The 21343-nt window shown below is 33.4% G+C and overlaps 2 pseudogenes across 1 annotated transcript in view; one reads left to right on the top strand and one right to left on the bottom strand.

Annotated features, from left to right (window-relative positions):
- The window catches only part of LOC125851715 (putative late blight resistance protein homolog R1A-3), a 27660-nt pseudogene extending 6463 nt beyond the window's left edge, over positions 1 to 21197 (top strand). The window contains exons 3-4 of the transcript XR_007444928.1: positions 2927 to 5890; positions 21149 to 21197. The product of XR_007444928.1 is annotated as a putative late blight resistance protein homolog R1A-3 (transcript). The remainder of the gene's footprint in view (positions 1 to 2926; positions 5891 to 21148) is intronic.
- Positions 6253 to 14922, bottom strand: LOC125851713 (amino acid transporter AVT1I-like; annotated as a pseudogene).
- Positions 21198 to 21343: the final 146 nt, after the last annotated feature.

Here is a 21343-nt window from a genome sequence, read left to right as displayed (position 1 = left end):
CAATAAGAAGAGGGAATAACCAATATATTTATAAAAAGAAATGACATATAAAATAAAATGGAGAGAGTATTGCTTTTTCAAAATGGAAAAGGACAAAACACATATAAAATTAAAAGACATAAAAAAAAGTTGGTTTAACTCTCAAACATAAAAAGTAACATATGTTATTAAAAACTTTAATAAAAAGTACTATAATTTACAATAAATAATAACTTAAAATATCTACAAGACAACAAAAAAAAGACTAATTTTTATACTGCTTCTGTCACATAAATTAGGATTGGGATGATTTTAAAATTTTAATTTTGGTTACACATTATAAAATAGCCGAAAAATTGAATGATATAATTTTTTTTAAAAATAACCGAATGAATCGTCCTATCGATAACCCTAATGTTACTTCTACTCTGTTTATTTTTACTTAAATTTAGAAAGATATGCTTCATTTCTACCCTCAATCTTATCGCTACATTTATTTGCTATTACAGGTTCTCTCTATATCAACCAACTAATTACTATTTTCATATGCGAATGCAACGTTGTGACACCGAGTTCATCTAGAACAATACTTTAGACGCAAAACATAAATTTGAAAGTAGAAATCCACGAAAATTAAAATACAATAAATAATACTTATACTTAAATTCATAAGTATAAAAATATAATAATATTAATAGTAAGGAGCTTAAAGGCTGAAATCATATATAAATTCATATTAGGTTTGATATATATGCAAAGTTATCTGTAGTGGCAAATTAATATTCTCCCCTCCTTTTCTTTTTAATTTGTTTCGAAAAGAACACTTTTTTTCTTTTTCAGCAATATTTTAATTTCAACATTTCGTGACATATTTAAGGCCATAAGATTAAATGACATTTTGGTATATTTGATATAACTTTAATTTAGGATCACAAAATTAAAGAATTTTTTTTTATTTTCTTAAACTTTGTAACAGGTTAAATTAGACTATTCTTTTTGAAACGGATCTAGAGTATTATGGGATTTTGTAATAAGTTGAGAAAGAAAGAAGGGAAGTGGGTTGAAATTGTGTGGAAAGCATTACAAGCAGTTTAGGGGTCCCTACCCTGTGAAAGGTGTTGGGTCGCAGCTGTGGTGCAAACCCATGTTTCAATTAGTGCCAAAAAATTTGGACATATATATGAGTGGGCACGAGCTGAGGGATAATTAGCTGTACTCCAATTGAACTTGTTTGTTTGTCCGAGTTAATATCTTGAAAGGTCACTCAATTTTAACAATTTATCTAATAAAATTATTAAACTTTATTTCGTATTAATAAAATCATTCAACTTAATTTTTTGTATCAAAAAAATCATAACTAGATTTATCATTAAAAAGCCAAGATTTTATAAACTTTGGTCCATATATATATATTCCCTGCTGTCACCTGACAACAATTGAATTTCATTCACTGTTTAATCTACACTTGTGAGTTTATCATAATTCACCATATAGATTCATTAGGATACATAATTAATATGCTGATTTAATATGGAGCATATTAATGATCAAAGTAATATGTTCATTATACACAAGGTATGCTTTGGTATTTCTAGTTATGTAGGGTGAGTAACTTTAGTCTTTTGCGGAATGCACATATTGGATATTCCTGCTTGTGAAATCACTAATCCCGAAAAACAATTCTTTCTCCATTGACTTTTCTCCTAACGACCCATTGAATTTACCCTGATTATTTTGTATTGTAACATATTAATTCACAATAAAATGCTTGTGGTAAGAATATATGATTCATGACCTTATTAGGGGTGTGCAAAGGCATATTAATGACATAAAGATTAAGGTTTGGAATTTAAAATTCTACCGCAATCCATCTGATTTATATATAGTATATTATTTTGATAGCGATGGTGGAGGGCAAATGATGTGATGTATCATGTAATGTTCACTTTACTAAAATGTCAATGTCATATTTTGGACATCCCTAACAAAGGATAGTTATGTTTGAATCACTTCAATTAATATGGGGTATTTTAATTTCATTATATATAACAAAGGGTTAAGTAGATTATTTATTTTTTTCCATAGCAAGAGAAGCAAGTTTGACCATTTCTCCTTTCTTGATAATTACTTTATTTTTGTAGATTTTAATTAAGCTGTAAATTTTATTTTTTAAAAACTTAAGAAATACGAGCAATTAATTACAACAAAAATTAGATGAACTAATCAAAATCTACTTTGAATCATGTTACTGTCACGACCCGAGTCTACACCCTGGACGTGGCCGGCACTCAAGAACCATTGTTAGTCCCCAAGCGAACCCTCATCCTGGCTGACTATAAGCGGAAGACTAACTTAAGCATGCAAAAGCTTAAAACTGAAATAAAAGTTCATAAAACTTAAATACAAACTTTAAGTCCAAAGAAAACTCTGTATAAAATAAAATTATGTAATAACAAGGGGAAAACATTTTTAATTTCAAAGTAAATGAATATTTGCATTTTAGGACTAAAACATGCTTAATGCACTTTAAGCAATGTCAATACTAATACATGATTTGCTTATTTTACCCTATGTATTTATTATCCAATATAAAATTAAACAAATAAAAAAAGTATAATTATAAGTAACAAAAGAAATGTACATTTAAAATATATATTTTTGAAGGGCCAAAGACTTCAACTTTTCAATTATAGTAAAAAATAATTAGTTCTATCGAAGAGAACATAGAAAGCAAGAGAAAGTCCTCTGCGTTCATGAGTATAAGACAATCGAATATGTCTTACCGCAGTTTAACCTTATGGCAGAGAGAGTAGGACACTTCTGTTTTGTCCTTTTGTCTTATCAACTTGACAAAACAGATGAAAAAGATGACAATGAACTTGAAGTCTCTCAAGTCAATTCCATGCTAGTCCATCTACTTTTGAAGATAATTCCGGTTTCACTGGAGGTTATGCACATATGTTGTACAAATTTGAAAGGTTCAAAGTCGGAAGAAGTTGGACATTTCATCAAGCAGCTCCTAGAAGCCTCTCAGGACATTCTTAGAGTATCTCTGATTCATCTACAAGAGCACATGGTTAATGCTCTTACTCCTAGAGCTTCTACGTGTAACATTCATGTCATGATAGAGTTCCTATTGATTATTCTTACTGATGTGCTCAAGGACGTTATTCGTCATGACAAATTGTTTGTTCTCTTGGCACGTGTTATAGAACTTACCAAGGAGGTATTCATTCTTGTTCGCTACATAGAAGAGAATATGAATGAAGCAAGTGATGCAAACCTAAACTTGATGGAAAATATTGAACTCCTCAAGAAAGATCTCAAGAATGATTTCTTAAAAGCCCGTGCAGACTCGTCTCAGCTCTGCTTCCCCATGAGTGATGGACCGCTCTTCATGACTCTTCTACTCACAAACTTGAATGACTTGGCCAATTCCAATGCTTCCTCAGTTGCTTTTATAAAAAAAGAAATTAAGCAGCTGAAAAAAGACCTGGAAATCATAAGATCGTTGTTCGGGTATGTTGAGCAAGAGTTGCATAGAGATCTTTGGACTCGTGTTCTAGATGTGTCATATGAGGTGGAGCATGCCATTCATTCAATTCTTGCCCGAGATCATGGTCTATTACAGCTCATCTTCATACTTCCTGATACCGTAGAAAAGATCGAGCTTGTCAAAAAAGAGGTACAAGAGAAGATCCGCAAGAGCAGCAGTATTATTGTTGCAAACGCTCCCAACAAGCTGGTTGAAAGAAACTCATCGAGTACAGTTGGTAAAATAATTGTAGGTTTTCAGGAGGAGACAAAGTGGATAATTAGGAAGCTCACCAGCGGACCAGATGAGATAGATGTCATTTCCATAGTTGGCATGCCAGGGATTGGAAAAACTACTTTGGCTTACAGAGTGTATAATCATAAGTCCATTGTTGATCATTTCGACGTTCGTGCTTGGTGCACAGTCGACCATGAACGTAATGAGAAAGAGTTGTTGCAGAAAATTTTCAATCAAGTTGTTGGTTTGAAAGAGAGATTCAGTGAGAATGACATAGATGATGACGTTGCTGATAAGCTGCGGAAACAACTATGTGGACAGCGGTACCTTATTGTCTTGGATGACATGTGGGATACTGCAACATTCGATGAGCTAATGAGACCTTTTCCTGAATTTCAGAAAGGAAGCAGAGTGATTTTAACAAGTCGGAAAAAGGAAGTTGCTTTGCATGGAAAATGCCACAGTGATCCTCTTTATCTTCGATTGCTAAGATCAGAAGAAAGTTGGGAGTTATTAGAGAAAAAGGTATTTGGAGAAGAACGTTGCCCTAATGAACTAAAGGATGTTGGAGAAAAGATAGCTCGAAAGTGTGATGGGCTTCCTTTAGTACTTGATCTAATCGGTGGAGTCATTTCAAGGAAGGAAAAGAAAGAGGCTTTGTGGCTTGAAGTTCTGAATAATTTGAGTTCCTTTATTTTTAAGGATGAAGAGGAAGTGGTGAAGGTTATACAATTAAGTTATGACCATTTGTCAGATCATGTAAAGCCGTGCTTGGTTTGCCTTGCAATTTATCCAAACGACAAAGATATAAGGATCTCTAAGTTGAAAGATTTGTGGATTTCTCAAGGACTTGTGGAGCAGATTGAGATGAAAAGTGCAGAAGAAATAGTGGATGAGTTAATTTCCAGTAGTTTGGTAATACCTTTCAATAATTCTATTTGCAAAATTCATGATCTTGTGCATGACTTTTGTTATATAAAATCTTGAAAGGAAAAGTTGCTTCACTTCGTAGGAGGTTCAAAAGCTCCGTCTTCCTCTTCTTCTTCTTCGGATCTTATGCCACGTGGAATTATCATTCGTTTTAATACATATATATTTCGTTTGAATGAAAATTTTGTCGTGTTTGATCCAGAAAAGAAGAATCCTTGTGTTAAACACCTCCTCACTCTGAAGGTCTATAAGGATTGTCTTCCCCACAAGAGTCACCTAAAACACTTGAGGCTTCTCAAAAGTTTGGATTTGAAGGGCATAACATTGACAGATTCTTTGCTAAATGAAATTGGTATGCTCATTCATTTGAAGTACTTAATCATTCAGACTCGGGCTTACACTCTCCCTCCGTCATTTTCAAACCTCTGCAATCTAGAAACTCTGATGGTGGATCACTCGGAGGGATCATCCATGATATTATCGCCTTGTTTATGGAGTCTTGCAAAGCTACGAGATGTACGGATGAATGGGGGTGCTCACTTTGATCCGGACATCACTGTGTTAGACGAGGACTCAAGGCTAGAAAATTTGAGAACATTATGTGACCTCTACCTTCCCAGTTCAAAAGGTTTCCTAAGCTTCAAATCCTTGACGTCAGTATCACAAAACTACCATATTGTTCAGCAGAGAAGATTTGTTTTCCAAAATTGGATGTCCTTAACGAACTTGAACAACTCAGTTTATCTGCTTTTTCTTGGGATTCATTCCATGAATATACACACGGCTTCCCTTCGAGCTTGAAGAAAATGTGGTTGCAAGGGCTCATTCTGACATCCGATTCATTGTCAAGAATTGCTAGACTACCCAACCTTCAAAAACTAAGTCTAAAAAATGCAATCATCGAGGAGGGGAAAGAATGGAACATGGAAGATGTCACTTTCCAGAATCTCAAATCTCTAAGATTGCTTTATGTGGAATTTTCTGAATGGCAGGTTGATGCAGAGAAATCCTTTCCCGTGCTCCAGAAACTATATATACGTGGATGTTATAAGCTTATGGACATCCCAGACAGTTTTGGAAATATTGCGTCATTAGAGCGTATCCAAGTATGGTTCAGCCCTCAGCTTAGAGAGTCAACTATCAATATTAAGGAATATGTTGAAGAAATGACTGGAGAAGACAAGCTTGAGGTAGACTTGTATGGTTGAGGTATGCTTCATTAACAGATTAACTTATTACTTTTACAAATGTTAAGTGTTTTCCAATATTAGTTTTAACTTTTACAATATATGTTCTTTACAGATTAGATCAGATTCTCAAGACATGTATGCCTTCTTCCAACATTAATAACTGTTTATCAAGTATAAACAGTGCTAGCTATCAGCACTTGTGTTCTTTATTATAACGGATGAGATATTATATGCATGCTTGCTTTTCATTACTATGTATTAGTTGTAATCTACAAATTATTATTTAGCCCATCTTGACTTAGGACATGATTGAGCAACGACCCATTAATTCAGTCCATTCTGACCCATCCAAATTTTGTCCAAACCATTTATATGTCACCTCTAGACATGACTAATAATGTTTTTCAAAGAAGTGTAAGTTCCAGATATGGCAACTGAAGAACCAAAAACCAAAATCATCCCAATAAACACAACTTCCAAATATGAAGGCTTCTTGATCTTGAGGTAGCATAGGCATTGTAACAATATTGACACGGTAACGCCCAAAAGAGCGCCCGTAAATGTCATGACATATCCAAAGAATGGAACGGTTAACGCCACAATGACAGTGCTGATGACTAAAAATGTTCTGATGAAGTAGCTTACGATAAATTTACTCTTTCGTAAAGGTAATTTATCTTCAATAGCCGTTGCAATTGGAGAGACGACAAGAGCATACTTTGTTATTGGATTAACGAGTGTCGTATATATCCCGATTTTTGAACTAATTTTCCCGGTAGGGAGATTTAATGTTATTTGTGACATTAAATTTTGTCCATACACTAAGTATCCCATAGTTGCCATTGATCCATAGGTTATGGTGCTTAATATGAAGCACACAAATAAAACCTGTTTGACAAGAAAGAAAGAAAAAAAGGATTTAAGTTATATATACGATGATCAAATAAAATATGTTTATAATTATTGGTATAATATGACATGTATGCTGTAGCAAAGGTATTTATAATTTAGTATGAGAAAATATGAAATGTCATTTTTTTTTTATAATTAGACATATGGATTATTTATAAATTGAAATGTCATTTACCAGCTTCATATTCAATCAAATATTGAACAAAAATATTTTATTTATAAATTGAAAAGTTCTTGAATCTCACGCTAAGTTTTCTGTTCCGTATATTTTTGTGTCTTTCTGTATGTTTTTGTATTGTTTTGTCTATTTCTGTGGTTGGAGTACTTCTCTCCAACTTCCAAGTGTTGAAGCACTTTCTATGTGGCGCAGGAGTAATACTTCCTCCATCTCATTTTATGACGTACTTTTATATAATTTTTAATTTGTCATCCCAAAAGAGATGTCCGATTTTTCTATAACAGAAAAATAACATAACTTTAAATTTCCTTTTACGCCCTTCATGAAACGATATACAACCACAACTTTCAAAAAAATTATTTCCTTCTTTCTTAAGATTTATGTCTAGTCAAAAAGTAGGCATAATACATAAATATGCCCTTTAACTTGGCTTCAAATCACATTTATGCCCTTCAACTTTCGGTGTGCACAAATAGACACTTAAATTTGTATAAAGTTGAACAAATAGACACACATGTCCTACATGTCATTTTTTTTATCCTACCTGGTATCCTACATGTATAATGCCATGTAGGACTCATATGTCTACTTTTTCAACTTTATATAAGTTTAAGTGCATACTGGTGCATACCCAAAGTTGAAGGACATAAACGTAAAATAAGGCCAAGTTAAAAGACACATTTATATATTATGCCCAAAAAATACCACGTAAACTGAAACTTAAGTAATACATGTTTATCAATAAGATATTATCACCTTGGGAAATTGGCTCCTATCCTTCATGGAATTGCATATTGTTGGGAAAACAGCATGACCACAATAACAAAATGTAGACGTACTTATTGCACTTATCAATCCATCCCATCTCCAAATCACACCTTTTTCTTCAAATCCAATACCATCAATTGCACCAACCCAAAATATTGAAAAAACCAAAACAATTGAAGCCAAAACTCCACCAATAGAAACATAAGCCAATAAACCTAAACTTTTCAGCCATGTTGTTGGCAATATGATAATAGCAACCAATAAAACAAAAACTTCCCTTCCAAAAATTTTAACACAACCAACATGAATTTTTGCATTTGGGAATAATTTATGCAAATTGTCACCTTCTAATATTAGGAATTCAATTGCAACAAAGTATAGTTCAAGATATAAGAAAATTGATATCAAGATTCTTCCTTTATGTTACCAAAAGGAAATTCACCAATATCAAGATATGTATTGATTGATGGTGAAACACTCGTGCATTTTTGCAAAAGTAATCCTGTAACAACATATAATTGCTACTAAAAAAAGTAGCATCAAACATAACCATCCTCCTTGTGAAAGTGCTAGTGTACTGATATTATTCCAATACCTATATGATAGGAAAATGAAAAAAATTAGCCTAAGTTTTATACATCGAGCTCGTAAATATTTATACAGTTAGGTCACTTATAAGGTGATTACATATAAATTTATCTATGTGATCATAAGCATAAGTAAGATCGATGATAGAAATAATAATAAGTAACTTGTTATAACATGTTGACCAATATACTAATAACAAAAAAAAAATGTTTACTCTATCGGTGCATATAACTTCAATTAAAGTACTATACAACAACATATTCAGTGAAATCCTATAAGTGGGGTCTGGAGAGGGTATTTGATGTATATACGCAGCCTTATCCCTACCCCATGAAGATAGAGAGAAGTAGTTTCCGATAGACCCTCGACTCAAGTAAAGCATAACAAAACAAGAAAGAAAAGAGTATACCAGTAGCACCAACAAATAATACAATAATCGAAACAAAAGAAATAACAAGTAAAACTAACCAGTATAAGAAAGTAGGAGGAGAAAATACTAATACCACTTATAAGGAAAACTAGACAGCACGACTACTTTACTAACCTTTTACCTTAACTCACGACTTTCATATTCTCTTATCTTGGATCATATCTTCGATAAGCTAAGTGATAATGACTTATTTCTACTTTTGGATGTGTCTTGAAAACAACAACAACAAATAATGAGATGTGTACCTGATAATGCATTAATACCATTGAAACATGTTCTAAAGAAAGAGGTTCCTTTACTAGGCTCCATAATTTGTGGAATCTGATTTTGAGTTTCAATTCTCTCCATACTATGGGATTCCAAATTTTTTGAGTGTCACAATTAACATCAAAATGCTAGTTTATATATTGGGTTTTGGCAAATTTGTCTAGAATAAAAATATTCTATCTATATGTTTTTAGTTATTAATTCAAATTAAAACTCAATAACTAAAAAGCTAGATTCCCAACTCATAGAGATTCTACGAAATGTTGATATGTATCGAAAAAGGATAATTCAAATAAGGCTATTATTGAAAGATTTTTTTATCTAATAGACTTGCACAAGTAAAAAAAGATTGAATAGTTTATTAGTTCAATCAAGGAGTGGAACATACGCTACATTAAAAATGATCTTTGATGGTAATTTATTAATGGTAATAGCTTAATAGTTGCTAATTATGTATATTTAAAAGCAATTAACATTCTTTGTAAATATGTCTAAAGCCTATAGCGACATTGGATCTAATGACTATTAATTAATATTAATAAAAAATATTATCACTCTTGGACCTTGGTTAATGTGTATATTTATTACCGCTATTTTTATTCCGATTATTAAGGAAGACAAAGTTCTTCTAATTCTAGGATACCTTTTAATCTCTTTTATTATTTTCTTCTCTTTATTTTTCATTAGGTAATTTTCTATCAATTGTTTTTACTATTCGACTTTTGTGTTGAAACATTTAAATCCAATATGTAAATAATAGTTATCTATGTTTTTCATTAAAATAATAACTCAATTTGCACATGCATACACTTACTACTATAATTTTAAAAAATAGTTTGCATCCATTAAAAAGGTCCTTTAGAATCAAACCTCATTTATACTAAATTAAAGTCTCAATTTAATATGGGATTTTTTTTGTTAATTTTGGAATATATCAATTCACACGTTTTTGCACGAATCTTTATTATAATGAGTATATTATAGTACTACAATAGTACAATACTAAACTTTTAATAATAAACAAGAATGGATTCTATCTACTACAAAAATAAAAATATTCTTTTTCATCAAGCAATTTGTTGGACATGAAACTTGACTCTGGCTCTTCCTCTTTATTAAGCAACGTTAATTGGATATGAAATTTTACTGCTTCAGCGGTTTCGGTAATAGTTTAGATTTTTTCCATTATCAGATTATTGATTCTTAACGGTTTGAGGTATTTTTTTAACGGATTAATTAATCAATAACCCGATCGAAAATTACAATAAATTATATTTATACCATTCAATATGTAAAGTTTTTAACTAAGAGTTTATTTTCATTTTTTATTTCTAATTGTCTCAAACTCTCGATTACTCTACAATGTGTCTATGTTTATACTTTTGAGAAAGATGCAAAATTTGTCAACTCATGTGCATGGTTCATTTGGTTTGTTACCTTGTTTATAAGTGGTTTTCATTGCTTTTTTTTTGGTCAAATCTTAATGGTTAAATCGATAACCGATCAATAACTAATACCTGATAAGTTAATACTTGATGGTTCTATAATATTTTAGCATATCTATAAACCGATAAATTAAACTTTAAAATCGAATCGATCGATACTCATACCAGATTAATCAACTGTGGTGCTAAATGTCGATTCAGAAGCAACAATAGACGCAGAAGGGGCAAGAAGTCACAAGCCATCTTCACACACTAAAAGTTTAACTTTTTATCACATTAATATTTTTCTATCTCATTCCAATCCTCTTCTCTATAATTTTTTGGTGTTTCATAAAGTGTTTTCATTTAATTTACATTGAGAATATTATCCTCAAAATATTTAAAATTTTTATATGAATCTACTTTTTTTGCTATTCTTAATTAATATTGGAATATATAGGAAAAGATCATTTCGCAAATTCAACGAGCTAGGTTTTTTGACATGAGGGAAATTTTCCTAGTGTTTTTCATAAAGCTCCACTTCTTCCTTTTTATATAATATAATAATTTGTAGAGAATGCAAAATTTCCCTTTGACAATAATGTCTTACTATAAGATTGACTTGGTGGACATTTTTTGTTTTTGTTTTTTTATCGGTGTCCGATACACGTATTGAAGTTCTGATTAATTGATTCGATCAGCGTAAGATTTTCATTTCAAGAAGGTGTAATACATAAATTAATTGATTTTGTATTATATACTTTATAGGATACATTTGTAATTTGTATCATGTAAGACGTGTATGTCTACTTTTTCAATGTTATACAAGCTTAAGTGTTTATTTATACATAGCTAAAATTGGAGATTATAAATATCAGCTTAAATCAAGGATGTATTATGCATGGCGCTTCTTAAAATGTGAATCCAAAAGTATGATTTTGGAGAATGGAAAATCCACATATAGATTCTTTGTGCACTTATTTTCAAGAATCAACAAATGGACAAAGAATAATCCAAAATGCCTATTTTTTTCTCCCAATGTGAAGGACAATGATAATATTTTTGGTTTAATTAATTTGCTGTTTGATACAAAACAAAATTCCTAGAATCTTTACTCTAAAAGAAAATTAGCCAAATGTTAGTCATTATTCCTTGACTAATACATTAGTGGTCCTAAAAAGGTGAATATTTATAGAATATGACCTTTGGATTTAATTATCTTCTACGTACAAGTAATTAATTGTTATATATATATTGTATATATATATTGTTTTATTAAATGATTATATTCATTTTATTTCTAGTTGTTTACTTCTTTGTATTTCAAAATCGGTTGATTGGGGACGAGCTCAAAGTACTCCCACGTGAGAGTGACACTAAAAGTCGTGCGACTCGAAGACAATATAGAATATGACATTTGAATTTAACTTTAAATTTCTCATTTTATTTTAATCGACACGTTCTAGTTGATACATGATGAGATATATAGTAATAACAATATTGGAATAATCATATTTAGATAAAATATCAGTAACAATGTTGACTTCTCTAAATATATGTTGGACAGGTGACCCTCCAAAATCATCGATCGAGGAATGATTTTGTATTTAACAAGAATGTATGAGTATTTATCACTTACTCCGTTAAGCATAAAGCAGAACACTTATTTGGTTTGATCCATCATTTAGTAATACTTTAGGCCCAATGCTTAATTGATCAACCCAAGTTCATTTTGGCTCAACGAGAACTTGAAAATAAAATTAGACAAAATTTCGAAAATAATGGTACTTTTTGTCTTAATTATCAATCACAACAATAATTTGGCTAATTATCAAACGTAGTAGTAATAGTTTTACTTTAAAAACTTGTGGTACAGTTAATCAATTCGCTTTATATTTGTTGTATATGTTCACTTTATATTACATGTGTTATGTCAACGTTGAGGCGTCTAGATGTGCATTCTCGAAGTTGGAATGTTTAGTTGTTTAGTAGAAGGGTTATTTTGAGAATGACAACTTGGGAATGAATGGATGAAAAGGGAACATAACTAGACATGAATTTCAATTAGTTTTTATTTTACATATATATAGTACTAAGACAGGAAGAGGGAACCTAACTAACTAAGTAGATGTAATTCTGTAGTTTAACCTCATGATCATGTTAACTTGCTGCCTGTTCATTTCCTTGAAGCCCGCGTTGGTTAGATCACATTATTTTGTTGTTACGGTTCTTTTTTATACCTGAATCATTTAGACATCTAACTTGGACATGAGTATAACAAACACTTTGAGTGGAAACATTATTCTAAAACAAAATTATAAGCTGGAAGGTCCTATATATTTCTTCAGCTGTATATCTGAAAAACATTGAAAGTGCTAGATTTGAGAACCAATTGGACGACATTTACATAATGTGTGACTGTATTTACAGTGACTCCTCCAAACACCTTTCAATTCCACATAAACTTTCTACGTATATCTAGCTAGATAGAGTTTTTGTTAGTGAAAAATTACAAAATATCACAATTACAAGATTACAAAATAAAATCTCTTTAGGCGCTGAGGCACATATATCTCGCTCTCTTTAATTGGAGATTCAAGTCCACTGTAGCAAATGTTTTCATCGGTCCAATACTAGTCCTTCTTGACTTGTCCCCTCCAGCATAATCACAAAAGTGTAACTCAACAAACTCTGTACAAGAATGGAATAATGAGAGGGGTAACCAATGCCCTCTGCACAACGTCCAACATTCACCGAAATCCTAATGCAATAATGCCTATGGGTCAAAAAATGCCCTATAGTTACTAAATGGGTCAAAAATGTCCTTTTTAAAAATAAATATATATATATTTTTTCTTTTTAAACACACCTTCTTCCTAATTAAAATATATTTAAAGAACTATATTCTTGTTTTTTTTTTTTTTGAAAAAATCACTTTAACAAATAAAAATATAGAAAAAAAATTTCTTATTAATCTCATGTTATCAATTAAAATAGAATAACTTCATGTACCCTTTTGACGGACAATAAAGATCATAGTATATCCATCATTGATTTTTCTTTATATAACGATAAAAATAATTATAATAAAACAAGAAATATTTTTATTTTTTATTTTTTTCTGAATTGAAGTAGGATAAATATTTGCTAATTTTAAAAAATATTATTAGAAAAAGAATGTGTTAAAAAGAAAATCAATAATATATTTATTTTGAAAATGGGCATTGTTGATCTATTTAATAACAATAAGGGCATTTATGGACGGAAGTATTGACGGCAAGGGCATTTTTGGACCAAATCATAAACGGAGGACATTTTTGCTTATTTTATATAGTTTAAGGGCATTTTTGACCATTTCTCTTTATTTAGTTGGATAAGCTTATATTATCATATCATAATACTTTATAAATTATGTCGGGATATGATTTCAATTGGTAAAAAAAATTACATCTTGTTGGATATAAATTTGATTGTTAAAAGACAAAAGTTAAAGACAAGCCCATTTAAAAGTCAAAACATGCAATTTTATGATTCCTATTTAGTTTGAGCAGTGAGGTGTTACTTCCTCCATTTCAAAATAAGTAGTGTTTTAGAATGTCACTTGTAAAACTTATTTTTCTGGCATTATTAGAAAAGTCATTTTCTTTATTTTTATAAATCAAAAGCTCATTTTTAAAAAAATTGTGTATGAGAAGTGATTAAAGGAATTGAGAATTGGAGTATTATTGGTCCTAGAAAGAAGAAATAATTAGACATTGAGAAATAATGGACAATATAAAAAGACAATTCACAAGACTACTTTAGACTAAAGTCATTTTTTTTTGTATTTTCGTTTTAGTCTCATGGTCAAAAGTTACACATTATCATCTTATATTGTTTAATCAAGGGAAAAGGACATAAAATACCCCTATAATTGCATGAAAAGTCATTTACACTCTAATACTTTATTACGTTAAGTGTTTAATATAGGCTTTTAACATGACATTAACTTACAAAATGATCATCTAAACACCTTTTAAAATTTATGTGTCATGCAATAAGCATCGAATGTCTGCGATATGCTCCCAACAAGCCGGTTGAAAGAAACTCATCAATTACAGTTGGTAAAATAATCGTAGGTTTTGAGGCGGAGACAGAGTGGATAATTAGGAAACTCACCAGCGGACCAGCTGAGATAGATGTTGTTGAATATAGTAGATGTTATTCAAAGTTAGTTACAAGATAAACAATGATGTCACAAAGTTAGTTAGAAGGTGGTTACGAATTAACTATGATTAAGTTAGGATTAACTAGTGTAGTTAGTTAATAACAGATTTTAGAATCACACTATAAGTGTGCTTGTATGAACACTCTGCATTTTCTGATTCATTGTAGTATATTGAAACTTTCTTTTCTGCTTCCAATCTATTCTTCATGGTATCAGAGCTCAAGGGTTTCCATTGAAGATCTCACTGTTTTTCAGTGCAGCTGAAGAATTGCTGCATTGTCCATATAGCAGTTCAGATCGGGTGTGATTTCTAGGTGTTTATTCATGGCGCCTGATTCAAATTCAGAGATACCTACCAGTTCAGTGCAAAGAGAATCAATGGTGATTGATGCGCATCATCCCCTATATCTCCAAGCATGTGATACTCCAGGTAGTTCTCTAGTTTCTATTCAACTCACTGGTTCTGAAAACTATTCTCTATGGAGTAGATCAATGAAGATAGGATTACTAGGTAAAGGCAAACTAGGATTTGTTGATGGAAAATATCCTAAGAATCTATTTCCAGCTCCTCTGCATGATCTCTGGGAGAAGTGTAACGCCATAGTTCTCTCCTGGATTATGATCTCTATTAGCAGGGAGTTACTTAGTGGAATAGTGTATGCAAGTAGTGCTCATCAAGTTTGGAATGATCTCAGAGAAAGATTTGATAAAGTTGATGGATCTAGGATTTTTTTTCTTCATAAGGAAATTGCCACATTGACTCAAGGAGTCTCATCAGTGGCTCACTATTTCTCTAAGCTGAAGGAATTATGGATGGAATTTGATTCTCTTATGCCATGTCCTAGTTGTGCTTGTGAAGTGTCAAAAACCTATACTGTTCATTTTGAATATCAGAGATTAATGCAATTTCTTCTAGGGTTAAATGAAACCTATAATCAATGTAGAAGTCAGTTAATGATGATGGATCCTAGACCAAGTGTGAATAAGGCTTATTCCTTGGTAATGGCTGAAGAATGTCAAAGAGCTCTGGGCAAGTCCAATATAGTTCGTGCAGAAACTACACATCCTAGACAACTATCAGATGCAATGGCATTTTTTAGTTCTGGCAAAGGTCATTCTCAGTCTGGTTTAGGTTCTTCTTCTCATTCAGGATCTGGCTTCAAATCTCAGAGAGCCTCTAACAGCAACCTGTATTGTGATTACTGTAACTGGAAAGGTCATACAAGGGCTAATTGTTTTAGACTCCATGGCTATCCAGCTAATTGGAAAGGAAAGAGAAGAACTAGCCCTGGCCCTGTGACGGCTGCTAATTTTGCAACAGGATCTTCTCCTCATAGTACAAGTGGTCATGTAGATGGTTCACATGGATCAGTGTTTGAGGGTCAAGGTTCCTCCTCTAGCAGCTCAGTATGCAGATCTCAGTCTTATCCAAGACCTCTCTCATCAGGTGGTGGTATCTCTTATCCTACTCATGCACTTATGTCTAATGTGCAGCCACATCACTATCCATCCACACAGTGGTTCCCTCCCCCTTCTTACCTACAGCAGTATCAACCTTTTGACCAGGAGAATGGCAGGCCTAAGAGTGATTTCAATATGCAAGTCACAGGTATGCCTAAATGGATCATAGATTCTGGAGCTTCTAAGCATATGGTCAATGATTCTAAATTGCTCACTAACTTTACATCACTACCTCGCTGTCACATGGGAAATGTTTCTTTGCCAACTGGTAGTTTAGCTAAAGTTACCAATATTGGTTCTTCTCAGATTCTAAGGGGAGCTGATATTCATAATGTTCTACATATTCCTGAGTTTAAGTACAACTTGTTATCCGTGCCTAAGCTTACTAGGGAATTGAATTGTGGTGTCCTCTTTTATCCTGATTTTTGCCTGTTCCAGGACCTCTCCAGTGGGAAGGTGAGGGGGATTGGCAAGTTGGAGGATGACATGTATGTTCTTCCAGTTGATCACCAGTTGAAGTCACAAGGACCTTCACTATCATCTTCTATTGCAAATGCAGCGTCTGTCTCTAAGTCTACTTCCTTAATAAATACAGATAGTAGAAACTTGTCTCTATGGCATAGAAGGCTTGGCCATGTATCGTTTCATACTCTTAGAAAACTTGGTTGTTTCACCAATGTATCTCCTACTTCTGATGTTCCTTGTACTGTATGCCCTTTGGCTAAATAATCAAGACTTCCTTTTCCATTGAGTAATACTACAACTTCTACTTGTTTTCACATTTTGCATGTTGATGTGTGGGGTCCCTATAGAGTACCTACTCATGATGGGAAGAGATATTTTTTAACCATTGTTGATGATTGTTCTAGATATACCTGGCTGCTATTAATCAATTCCAAGTCTGAAGTCATTGTGGCTCTTAGAAATTTCTTTACTATGATCAAGAATGTATTCTCTGCAACTATAAAAATATTGAGGACAGACAATGGTTGTGAATTTTTTAACTCACAAATGACTGAATTACTTCAGTCCCTAGGGGTTCTTCATCAGAGTTCTTGTGTATATACTCCCCAGCAAAATGGTGTAGTTGAAAGAAAGCACAGGCATGTATTGGATACAGCCAGGGCATTAAGGTTTCAAGCCAGTCTTCCACTTAAGTTCTGGGGTGAATGTGTGCTCACTAGTGTGTATCTCATTAACAGACTTCCATCCACTATACTTAAGGGAAAAACTCCATTTGGTGTTCTGTTTCAGACCAGTCCATCACTAGCTCATTTGAGGGTATTTGGTTGTTTGGCTTTTGCAACTGAAGTGAAAAAGGTTGATAAATTTTCCTCCAGAGCTATTCCATCTGTATTTTTGGGCTATGCTACTCTCCAGAAGGGGTACAAGTTGTTTTCCTTGCATACCAAGGAGTTTCTGGTTAGTAGGGATGTTGTGTTTAAAGAAGAGATTTTTCCATTTCAGTGTATGGACCTTAATGTGTCCTCAATTTTTCCACTCATTCATCCCTCAGATGTGTGTGAAAGTTCTCCTCTTTTAGTTGTTCCTGCTGACTCTCCTCCTCATCCGAGTAGTTTTGCTTCTGATTTGGATCATATCCCTGCTGTGGAATCTACTTCGTGTGATACTACTACTCAGTCTCCTACTCTTAGAAGATCATCCCGGACCAGCAGACCACCCATCTGGCTGCAAGATTTCCTCACTTCTCAGCCTAAGTCTGGTTGTTTGTATCCTGTTTCTAATCATGTCAGCTATGACAAACTTTCCAAATCTTATGGTCAAGCATTGGCTGCTTATTCCAGTATTGTTGAGCCTGTTACTTTTGCTGAGGCTGCTGTTAATCCTCTGTGGGTGGAGGCCATGCAGTCTGAAATTTCAGCACTCGAGGACAATCAAACTTGGAGCTTTGTTGATCTTCCTCCTGGTAAACAACCTATTGGCTGTAAATGGGTGTTTAAGGTCAAATATCTAGCTTCTGGGGCTGTTGAAAGATATAAAGCTAGGCTAGTAGCCAAGGGGTTCAATCAAAAGGAAGGGTTAGATTACTCAGAAACCTTTTCTCCTGTGGCAAAAATGGTTACTGTCAGATCAGTTGTGGCTATTGCTGCTGCTAAGCATTGGCCAATTTTTCAAATGGATGTTCATAATGGTTTTCTGCATGGGGATTTGCCTGAAGAGGTGTACATGGTTATTCCTCCTGGCTTTGGCAGACAGGAGGGGTCTAGTAAAGTCTGCAAGCTCCATAAATCACTATATGGATTGAAGTAAGCACCTAGACAGTGGAACCTTAAGTTGACAGCAACTTTGGCTCAATTAGGCTTTGTTCAAAGTCACTATGACTACTCTCTTTTCACCAGGCAGGTAGATAAGGAATTGATAGTGGTTCTAGTATATGTTGATGATCTTTTGGTGACTGGTAGCTGCAAGAATCTGATAGTTCAAACCAGGAATGACTTGAAACTCAAATTCAAGATGAAGGATTTGGGAGAATTAAAGTTTTTTCTTGGGATTGAATTTGCCAGGTCTGAGGAGGGGTATGTAATGAGTCAGCGCAAGTATGCCTTAGAATTAATTTCTGAAATGGGGTTAAGTGGAGCCAAGCCACTCTACACACCATTGGATCCTAATATGAAACTAACATCCATTGAGTTTGACTCACATGTGCAGGGAGCAGAAACTACAGTAAAAGACAAACCTTTAGAAGACATTGGGAGGTATCAAAGGTTAGTGGGGAGACTACTATATCTAACTATGACTAGAGTGGACATTTCTTTTGCAGTACAAACACTTAGTCAGTTCATGCATGCTCCTAAACAATCTCATATGGAGGCTGCTTTGAGAGTAGTCAGGTACATCAAGTCAGCTCCTGGCTTAGGACTGTTTATGCCTGCTCAAAGCACAGGAACTCTAACTACTTACTGTGATTCTGACTGGGGAACTTCTGTGCAAACAAGAAAGTCAGTCACAGGATATTTGGTGAAGTTTGGAGAGGCACTTATTACCTGGAAATCTAAAAAACAGGATACAGTTGCTAGAAGTTCAGCTGAAGCTGAGTTTAGAAGTATGGCTTCTGCAGTGGCAGAGATAACTTGGCTTATTGGCATCTACAAGGAGTTGGGAGTTAATATCAAGCAACCAGTGGATTTATTCTGTGACAGCAAGGCTGCTATACAGATTGCAGCCAATCCCATTTTTCATGAAAGAACCAAACACTTTGATATTGATTGTTATTTTGTTAGAGAGAAATTACACCAAGGTATGATCAAAACTCATCATGTGTCTACCAAAGATCAACTAGCAGACTTGCTGACAAAAGGTTTGTGGAAAGCTTCACATGTACATTTGATGTCCAAGCTAGGCTTGAAAGACATATTTCAGCCTTTAGCTTGAGGAGGGGTGTTGAATATAGTAGGTGTTATTCAAAGTTAGTTACAAGATAAACAATGATGTCACAAAGTTAGTTAGAAGGTGGTTACGAATTAACTATGATTAAGTTAGGATTAACTAGTGTAGTTAGTTAATAACAGATTTTAGAATCACACTATAAGTGTGCTTGTATGAACACTCTGCATTTTCTGATTCATTGTAGTATATTGAAACTTTCTTTTCTGCTTCCAATCTATTCTTCAGATGTCATTTCCATAGTCGGCATGCCAGGGATTGGAAAAACTACTTTGGCTTACAGAGTGTATAATGATAAGTCCATTGTTGATCATTTCGATGTTTGTGCTTGGTGCACAGTCGACCAGGAACGTAATGAGAAAAAGTTGTTGCAGAAAATTTTCAATCAAGTTATTGGTTTGAAAGAACAATTCAATGAGGATCATCACATAGATGATGACGTTGCTGATAAGCTGCGGAAACAACTATTTGGAAAACGGTACCTTATTGTCTTGGATGACATGTGGGATACTGCAACATTGGATGAGCTAACAAGACCTTTTCCTGAATTACGAAAACGAAGCAGAGTGATTTTAACAAGTCGAAAAAAGGAAGTGGCTTTGCATGGAAAATGCCACAGTGATCCTCTTTATCTTCGATTGCTAAGATCAGAAGAAAGTTGGGAGTTATTAGAGAAAAGGGTATTCGGAGAAGAACGTTGCCCTGATGAACTAAAGAGTGTCGGAAAAAAGATAGCTCGAAAGTGTGATGGGCTTCCTTTAGTACTTGATCTAATCGGTGGAGTCATTTCAAAGAAGGAAAAGAAAGAGGCTTTGTGGCTTGAAGTTCTGAATAATTTGAGTTCCTTTATTTTTAAGGATGAAGAGGAAGTGGTGAAGGTTATACAATTAAGTTATGACCATTTGTCAGATCACGTAAAGCCGTGTTTGGTTTACCTTGCAATTTATCCAAAGGATAAAGATATAAGGATCTCTCAATTGAAAGATTTATGGAGTGCTCAAGGACTTGAGATGAAAAGTGCAGAAGAAGTAGTGGATGAGTTAATTTCCAGTAGTTTGGTAATACCTTTCGATAATTCTATTTGCAAAATTCATGATCTTGTGCATGACTTTTGTTATATAAAATAGGAAAAGTTGTTTCATTTCATAGGAGGTTCAAACGCTTCGTCTTCTTCTGGTATGATGGCATGAGGAATTACCATTCGTTATGATCAACGTCTCTTTCATTTGGATGAAAATTTTGTGCTGTTAAATCGAAAAAAGAAGAATCCTTATGTTAAACACCTCCTCATCTCTAAAATTGGATGGTGTGAGATTTTCTGAATGGCAGGTTGATGCAGAGAAATCCTTTCCCGTGCTCGAGAAACTATATATATATATAGATGTCGTAAGCTTAAGGAAATCCCAGACAGTTTTGGAGATATTGCGTCATTAGAGCTTATCAGATTATTCTACGGGCCTCAGCTTAAAGAGTCGATCTTCAATATTAAGGAATATGTTGAAGAAATGACCGGAAAAGACAAGTTTGAGGTAGAACTCTATGTTTGAGGTATGCTTCATTAACTTATTACTTTTGCAAATGTTATGTGTTTTCCAATATTAGTTTTAACTTATATATACAATATATGTTCTTTGCAGATCAGATCAGATCGAGCTAGCGCATACAAATTCTCAAGACATGTATGCCTAACTTATGTATACACTAGATAATGTTGCCCGTGCTATGCACGGGCCCAATAATATAAATGGTATGTTTTGGGCTAATAATGGAGTTTTTGAAGTGATTGTTTGTGTGGATAAAGGAATAAGTTTTTTTATCACAAACTTGTACTT

Source organism: Solanum stenotomum, unplaced genomic scaffold (assembly GCF_019186545.1).
Source record: "Solanum stenotomum isolate F172 unplaced genomic scaffold, ASM1918654v1 scaffold28916, whole genome shotgun sequence".
NCBI lineage: Eukaryota > Viridiplantae > Streptophyta > Magnoliopsida > Solanales > Solanaceae > Solanum > Solanum stenotomum.
This window is presented reverse-complemented; position numbering and strand designations above follow the sequence as displayed.